Source organism: Arvicola amphibius, chromosome 13 (assembly GCF_903992535.2).
Source record: "Arvicola amphibius chromosome 13, mArvAmp1.2, whole genome shotgun sequence".
NCBI classification, from domain to species: Eukaryota; Metazoa; Chordata; class Mammalia; order Rodentia; family Cricetidae; genus Arvicola; species Arvicola amphibius.
In genome coordinates this window covers 67022105-67031317 of record NC_052059.1, presented here as the reverse complement: position 1 = coordinate 67031317, position 9213 = coordinate 67022105, and positions in this window count along the sequence as shown.

Genomic DNA, 9213 nt, shown 5'->3' with positions numbered 1-9213 from the left:
CAAATCAAACACCTCTGAGATTCCATCTTATACCTGTCAGAATGGCTAGGAACAAAAACACCAATGGTAGCTTATGGAGAGGATATGAAGTAAGAGGAGCACTCATCCATTGCTGGTGGGATTGGAAACTTGTACAGCTGTTTTGGAAATCAGTATGGCGGTTTCTCAGAAAATTGGGAATCAATCTACCTCAAGACCTAGCAATACCACTCTTGGACATATGCCCAAAGGATGCTCAATCATGCCACAGGACATTGCTCAACTATGTTCATAGCAGCGTTATTCATAATAGCCAGAACCTGGAAACAACCTAGATGTCAACTGAAGCATGGAAATGGAAAATGTGGTATGCCTGGTGGTGGTGGTACATGCCTTTAATCCTAGCACTCGGGAGGCAAAGGCAAGTGGATCTCTGTGAGTTTGAGTCCAACCCGGTCTACAGAGTGAGTTCCAGGATGGCTCCAAATCCCTGTTTCAAACAAACAAGAAAGGAAGGAAAGAAGGAAGAAAGGAAGAAAGGAAAGAAGGAAGGAAGGAAGGAAGGAAGAAAAAGAAAGAGTGGTACATTTACACAATGGAGTACAACTCAGAGGTTAAAAAAACAATGACTTCTTGAAATTTGCAGGCAAATGGACAGAAATGGAAAAAAACCATGCTGAGTGAGTTAACCCAGACCCAGAAAGACAAATATGGTATGTACTCAGTCATAACTGGATATTAGGAATAAACAAAAGATGGTCAGTCTACCGTCTACAACCCCAGAGAGTCTAAGTAACAAAGAGAACCCTAAGAGACATACATACATGGATTCACCTGTTGGGGCGGCTGACCAATCCCTGCTCTGAGGGGCGTGGCCACTCCAGGGGCAAAAGATACCTTTAAAAAGAACCGGGTTTGGGATAGGCACCCCTGTTTTCTTCCGCTTGGTTCTCTACTTCGCTGGAACCTAGGCTTTGTAAGTGTACCCCACTTTCTCCTTTTATTGAAACTGATTCATTTTTAAAAGGCTATTTTGGTTATTTCAAATCTCCGCTGCATCATTCACCTAGGAAGGGGAAATAGACATGATCTCCTGAAACCTTCATCTAGTAACTGATGGAGGCAGATGCAGAGATCCACAACTAACCACTGGACAGAGCTCTCAGAGTCCAGTCAAAGAGAGGGGAGCAATAATATGAACAAAAGGGTCAAGACTATGATGGGAAACCCACAAAAAACAGCTGACCTGAACTAATGGAAGATCACTGACTCCAGACTGACAACTGGGGAGCCTGCATAGGACCGATGTAGGCCCCCTGAACGCAGGTGGGACCAGGAGCAATCCCTAATGAATGATCTGGCTTTTTGGAGCCCCTTTCTTTCTTATGAAGGGAAACCTTGCTCAGCCTAGACACAAGGGGGAGGGCCTTGGTCCTGCCTCAACGTGGGTGATGTGACAGAATTTGTTGACTCCTCATGGGAGACCTTACCCTCTCTGAGGAGCAGATGAGGGATGGGGTGAAGGGAAGATGTGGGGAACGGGAAGAGGGGAGGGAAGGGGAACTGGAATTAGTATGTAAAAACAATAAAAAATTCAATAATTACCAAAACAAAACAAATTCTATTATCCTTCAAAAAAGATCCTTTTTTTATATGGACAACAGAAAGGTAAGTCAAAAAGAAAACAACAGTATTTTCAACAAATATCTATATGCCCACAAATTAAAACAAAAAACCCTCCAGGGCCAGTTATTATAGCTCAGTGGGTACAGTGTTTGCCTAACGCATGTAGCCTTGGGTTTGGTCCTCAGTACAGAATGCGCCACGTAGGGTAGGTGGTGCCTATCTGTAATCCCAGAATTTAGGAGGTGAAGGCAGGAGGATCAAAAGCTAAAGCTCTTTCTTGGCTACATTGAGAGCAGAGGCCAGCCTGGGCTAGATGAGCTAGCTCCTATGTCAAAACAACAACAACATCAATAAACACATCTCCAAACAGAACAACACATTTGACCAACTCCAACATCAGTGGACAAAGGTTAACTTAAAATTGCTGAGACTTTCACAGGGAAAGGTACCTGTGTTGTCAGCAGCCCAGGACCCTCTCTCTTCAGGGAGATGAAATTACAGTCACTTCACACTGTTAGGGTGGCTACAGTGGAAGACTGATAGCCTCACAATGTAGGCACCCCAACAACGAGGAGACATTTAATATAGTGCATCTGTGACCCCCCCAACTGTTGGACCCCCTAGTAAGGATGAGATCTCCGTCCATGATGTCACAAAGCAAGGAAGATAAAATGAAGTTAAGCAACACAAGTTTATTCAAGTGGTCAAGGAGGGGAGAAGCAGGCAAGGCCCCCACACACCTTCTCCAGCACTTTGAGGAAAGGTCAGTATAGATAAAAGTAGAAGAAATGTGGAGGACAGGCTGATGGAAGGAAGCACAGGTCCTTATTTCCTTAGGCTGTGAGGACATCCGGAACTCCTTTTATGGTCCTGGCAGCTGGTAGTTACTGTGACTTAATATAGAAATTAGATTATAATGAGGTTGGAATTGATTTGGGGTCACTCTGACCTCATCTTACATCAAATTAGTTTTGGCTAGGCTACCTGAAGAGGAATTTCTGCCCTGCAGACAACTTGTCCTCAATGATATGCAAGATTAGGGCAGGGTAGAAATCCAGTCAGTTACCTAGGCAGAACACTGTAGGTGGACTTTCTTTGGACCACCAGTTCCCAAATGACAGATAGACTTCTTAGTAAGTATAAAAGCTTGGCCTTAGCATAGGCTTATTCCCAAGTAGCTCTTATAATTTAAATTAACCTGTTTATATTAATCTACATTCTGGCTCATTACCTCTCCTTCATACTGTACATCCCACTTGCTCTGTGTCTAGCTGGTGAAAATCCCTACCTCTCAGACTCTTCCTCAAAGTTCCTCTCTCTCTGGAAGTTCCACCTATCCTCTCCTGCCTAGTTATTGGCCATTCAGTTCTTTATTAAGCCAATCAGAATGTATTTATGCAGACAATGTAAAACAGTGACATATTTTCACACAGTGTGATCAAATATTCCAAAATAGAATACCGGCAACATGTCCACTTTGGAAAAATGTTTAGGACTTTTACATAAAGTCAGACATGTATCTTCCAATTTACAACTTCCATTTCTAGGGGAAATGGAAACACATGAAGATATACATACAGGGGGAGAGGAATATGAGACAGAAGGGGCAAGAGATTGAGAACAAGCTTGCACAAGAGGTTCCATTCCTAGCAGCCCATGTTGGAAGCATCCACCAATGGGTATCAGTAGGACAAAGCAAAAATGATGGTGCATTCAACAAAAGTGGATAAATCTCTAAAACATGCTGAAAAAAGAGAAAAGAATAGACTCAGAGAATACTTGGTGAAAGAAGCCACAGAACCTATGTAGTAGGAAGGTGAAGGCTGGGGGATGACCTCATGGTGGTTGCTTTGGGTATGAGGAAAAATGACTAGGAAAGGACTATTTTGAGAGAAAGTTTTAAAATAAAAGTGAACAAATGAGTTAAGTAATTTCTTGAAGGTGAAATACAAATGCCCAGCAAACATTAAAAAAAACGAATAACAGAGAGTAAAATTACAGAATTCCTTTGGAAACACAAAATACTCCAAATAACCGAATTACTCTTGGGAAAAAAAAAGAACAAAAGTGGAGACATCAAATTACTGATTTCAAAATATATTACAGAGCTGCAGCAAAGTCGCATGAAATCTGACAGAGACCAATGGATGGAAAGGAAAACCCAGACATGAGCGAGCATAGACATCTACAGCCAGGTGTTGTCTACAGAGGGGTCCACCAGGTGCACCTGAGTAGGACAGCATCTTCAAAACAATGTTGCTGGAAAACAAGACAACCACACTCCCTCCTTCCTTCTGAGTGGGATAGTTTAAAAAAGCTGTCTTCCAGTTCAGCCTAATGCTTGACCTGCTCAATTGTAGAGACCTTCACCTGTTTGTTTTTAATTTGACTATGGAGAGCTGTTGGAGGGGGCTGCTTAGCCCCGAAATAATCACACAGAAACTGTATTAATTAAATTACTGCTTGACTTCTTATTGGCTAACTCTTACATCTTAATTTAACCCATTTCTAGTAATCTGTGTATCACCATGTGGTTGTGGCTTACGGGCAAGATTCCAACCAGCGTCTGTCTCTGGCAGGGCTACATGGCTTCTCTCAACTCCACCCTTCTTTCTCCCAACATTCCCCGCCTAAGTTCTGCCCTGCTAATATGTCCAAAGCAGTCCTTTATTAACCAATGGTAATCAGAGCATACAGAGGGAGATCCCACACTAGAGAGCTTCATGTCCATGGTTTCTGTCTGAGTCCCTTTCAAAACCACTATCTCTGCTGAGGCTCCTGTCGTACCCAGCATCTTCATCATTTCATTGAACTGCTGGTGTGTGTTTTTGTATATTGTTGAGGTATTCTGTCATAATTGATATTTACAGAGATACTAGCTAAGCACTGTCTACAGCTTTTAGGGGGAAGTCATCTTGGTATTTTCTTTTCTTTTCTTTTGGAGCCTGTCCTGGAACTAGCTCTTGTAGCCCAGGCTGACCTCAAACTCACAGAGATCCGCCTGCCTCTGCCTCCTGAGTGGGATTAAAGGTGTGCGCCACCACCGCCTGGCTGGTAAGTCATTTTCTGATGTGCGTCTTGGAGCATCAGTTCCTTAGACAGTGTTGGCTTTGGAGCACAGTCTCTTACAGTTTCCTGGGCTGTATTATTAGTGATTTTGGACACAGCACAGATGTAATGGGTTTAGAGACCTATTGCCTCCGTGGGCTGTCAGTGTGGGCCGCCTTAGCAGTACAGGCAGACTGTGTGGGTGTTGGATATCCTTGCAATGAGAATGGTGGCCCGAGGCGATGATGATGTCCTCGGGTGCTGCTTATGTTGTCCTGGTATTAATAGGGCCTCTGGTAGTGCGGCTCTGGCACTGACGGGGAGCCAGCAGCACTTGGTCTCTGATGGGTTGGTAGTGCAGGCCCAAACGCTGCCAGGGCCGGGGGTAGGGGAGCTGGAGTTGCTTCCTTTTGGCACTCCTGACAGCAGTGTTTAGTAGACCAGATACCTGGATGAGGAAGTGGCAACCATAAGGGCAGGGCGGCGACAGGAACTGGTGTCCCTGGCTCCTGACTAGGAGCGGGACTATGACCAACACCGGTAAAGCTCCTGGCGGTGGCCAGGCTTTGTCTTGGCTTTACCGCATCGTTCGGCTGGTGTACCTCCCTAGGAACGCGTGGTTGCGGAGTACAGGCTGGGCAAAGTTGCTCTCTGTGTCCTCTAGCTGTGCAGGTCCAAGGGTGGACGCAGATTCGCTCAAGGTCTAAGAGTGCCGCTGTGAGCAGACCATCAGTGGAACAGTAAAGTTCCCTCTGCTTCCTGTCAGTGATGAACCCGGGGGGCGGGGCGGATGAACCCGGGGGCGGGGCGGATGATCCGGACCACAAGGCTCTTAATCCCGGCCTGGGGCTGTGAGACACGCAGTTTCCACACCCTTATTCTAAGAGGGCAAAGTACTCAGATCTTTTGGTTCTCATAGAGCGTGTCCCCTACAACGAACATGGCACACACAGTGGGCTTAGGTCTCAGTCTTTCTCCTGGGCAGCTGTCCCTTGAGCCAGGGCAGTGGAAGCTGCCCTGAGACCCCACAGGTGCGAATATGCAGGGGTTTCTAGCCGGGAGAGTTGCCCAAGCTCAGGTCATAGCTCAGTTCTCAAAATGGTTTCTGGCTACACCTGCTGGGACAGTGGAGTTCACTGGGGGATGATGGGAGATCTCCTCAGAGGCCAGGTTGGTGCACAGAGTCAGGGTCTTACCCAGGTAGCTGCACTGAGTTTATGGGGACTCTCAGGCCCCTGGCCCCCTTCCGGGGCTGTGGAGCCCGGTGGCAGACGTCAGGCTGCTCTGACTCTAACCAGGTTCTGGTCTGTCTTGCCTATTTGTGTTCATTTCGGAGTGTGGCTGGCCGTATATATCAGCTGCTTACTCCTTGGGGGTCTGGAGATGTGTTAGATGCCTCTTTCAGCCATCTGTAATTTTAAAAAATATATTCCTAAATGCCTTCGGGAAATCCTTTTGCTTAATTACGGCACGGCTTTCTGTTGCTTGTGGAGTGGGTGTGATACAGTCTTGTGGGAGCTTTGGTTGGGAGGAAATTAGAAAAGGTTTTGGAGTGGGCTCCTCTTTGGGATGTTAACTTGAGAATAAATGCCTCCGTCCAGATGAAAGTGCCCCCCCTTTTTTAATTTTTGTTTTTGTTTTTGAAACAGGGCTGTCTTGGAACTCACTCTGTACACCATGCTAACCTCAAACTCAGAGATCCACCTGCTTCTTCTGGGGTTAAAGGTATGTGCCACCACCGCCCGCTGAGAACGCCTTTTTGCATAAAACACATATCAGGATAACCCAGATCATCCCTGTTTTTGTGTCCCCCCCCTTGTTTGGTTTTGAATTTGAACTTGTGTTTTTCTCTTGGAAGCACCTGCCTCCAAAAAGCTCTGATGAGGCCATTATTTAAATTGGCTCAATTTCCTGACTTCAAAACAGTTAGTAGCAGGGAGGGAAGCTAAGATTTTGAATCTAAAAATAACAGGATAAAAAAACAAAACAGAAACAAAACCCTAGTTGGCTAACAAAAAACCAAGTATAAAGCTGTGTTTAAACTCGGCCTGAAGGCAGTTTCCTCTGAGCCCTCCGGCACTGGCTAGTTCTAGGACTGAACCCAGGCCTTGCGCTAGGGGCTCAGCAGACATACCACACCTCAGCCCAAGTAAGTCACCAGGCGCTTTCTTAAAGCTAATCCTTTTCTTTGTACCTGGATCCTGCCCTTTCTTCGCTCCAGAAGTTTGTGCCGAGCCACTTTGCATGCCAGACTGTGTCAGACCCTGGGCATGTGTGGCCCCGATGTCTGCTTCCTGCTTCCAGGGTGGATACTCTGAGTCAGCAGCAATGCCTTGTGGGACACCTCGTGGTGGGCTGTCAGTGATTTATCCTAAGAAGTCATGATGGTGGTGAGAGCTGCTTCCCTAGGCTTGGTTCTTTAGAGTCTACATGGAATGTGCCAGAAAGAGCTGTCTTTGAAGACTTGTTAACAACAGTGATCTTTCTCAGTCACTTCAGAAGTGTCCCTGAGCAAACAGGACTCCTCTTAGAGGAGCAGGGGGCCCAGCTGCTCCGGTTCCAAGGTCCCTGCACCGACCTCCTGTTGGGAACATTCCCACGATACACTGTCCCCCGTCGGGCTGTGCACCCTTCCCCTCTGCCCTCCTGGAGGATGAGCTCGGGGTGTGATGTTCCTCATACTCGATGAAGAACATTTTTGAAAAATGCAAGCTGGCTTTCCCACGGGTATCCCACGGGAACCTTGCTTCTGGAACCTCCACTCCAGGATCCTGTATCTCAGCCATAAAAACTCTCCGGCTGCTTTCTCTTCCATGTTCCTCCACTGCCTCTTAAAGCCACAGGCATTTAAATTGACTTCGGTTATAGCTGATTCTTACATGGACATATGATTGATTGGCTTTGTTTCTCCAGGATGATTTTTTGAGACAGGGTTTCTCTGTAGCTTTTTAAAAGCCTGTCCTGGAACTAGCTCTTGTAGACCAGGCTGGCCTCGAACTCACAGAGATCCGCCTGCCTCTGCCTCCCGAGTGCTGGGATTAAAGGCGTGCGCCACCACCGCCCGGCCAGGATGATTTTTTTTTAATGGATCCACTCCCTGGAATTCTGGTTTTCTCATCTGCACTTCAGAATCAAGCTAAATTTAGCTGTATTTCAGCCACTCAGACATCCCTCATTGCTCCCCATATTTTTTTTCTTTTCTCAAGCGTTCATTGAGGTTTTGAGGGCTATTTCTCCAGATTCTCTTTTTCCTTGGGGGGGATGGGCTTTGGGTTTTCTCATTTCCTGCCCTCTGGTCTTCACACCCTTCCTGCATGGCTTCCCTTGGGCCCTCGGTCACACAGTTTTCCCAGGGCTGTGCCTTGTGAGCACTTATTGGCTCCATTGCTGTAGTTAAGTCATTACGTGCTGTGACTCTGCAGTCCTTCTCAGCCTTACAGCTGTAGTTACAGGCTCCCAGTCTCTCCTCCTCCTTGCTTCTTACCTACCCACTTTCAGCAGTAGTGACATATTTGAGTCTGAATGCTTTGGGAGAATGAGCTGAGATCTCTGGGAACAAAATGAGCTGGCTGGCTCCTTCAGTGACCCGTGACCTTCCTTAGAGACAGCCCCAATTAACTAGATACCTAACAGCTATTTTGTTCCTCCCCATTCAGAAAAAGGGGAGGCCTACCCTACTGCCACAGGCATACCCTCAGGCTTTGCTGGGACACAGCTTCTCAGCTGGTTGCTCAACTATCAAAGAGCAGGGGCTCTAACCACACTTTCCGGGTCTAGACATCATTTCTGTTCAGAGATCAACAGGATTTGATCTGTAGCAGGTCTTAGGGTTAGAGGAAAGGCTGCCGGGTTCCTGGTGTTTGCTACTAAACAAACACCAAGCAGACAGCGCTCAGAAGGTCTCCATTCCAGCACTTCATCTTCAGTAGTGAAGATGAAAGGGGACGTCTGAGTTTCCTTTTCAGAGACCTTCACAGGAGAATTAGGGGCATGTGAAAGGTCAGGGTCCCAGTGTGGGTCCCATCCACCATACAGCAAGCATGGCAGGGAATTCAGTGCCATTTTCTAGGTCCAGGCAGAAGGTCCCTTCTGTGTAAGAGGCTCGAAGAGGTGTCAGCAGTTTCAGTGATTGCTCAGCTGTGGCTTAGGTGGCTTTGGCAGGTTTGTGCTGGTTCCCACAATCCTTTGGGAAGAAGGCCAGTTTGCATGCCAAGGCCGACTGTGAGCTTCATTTCCCAGTGTTCACTTGTCCTGGGAGTCTTGGTGTAGCCTATGAATATGAGGTAAGGTCAACTGGACCTTGAGGAACTGAACCCCTGATCCCAGGCTTACTAGCTAGCAGTCACCCACTCCCCCTGGCCTCTGGGGACTCAGGGCCACTCTGTTTCATATGGGACATCAGAGCTAAAACATCTTTCACTACAGTTTGGAGGTTGTCGAGATGGTGCAGTAGGGTGAAGCGCTTCTAACGGGAGCCTGAGAACCTTAGATTCCAGAATCCACGTGGGGTGGAAGTGGAGGACCTTCATGTGCTTGACCCCTCCTTCTCAATAATAACGA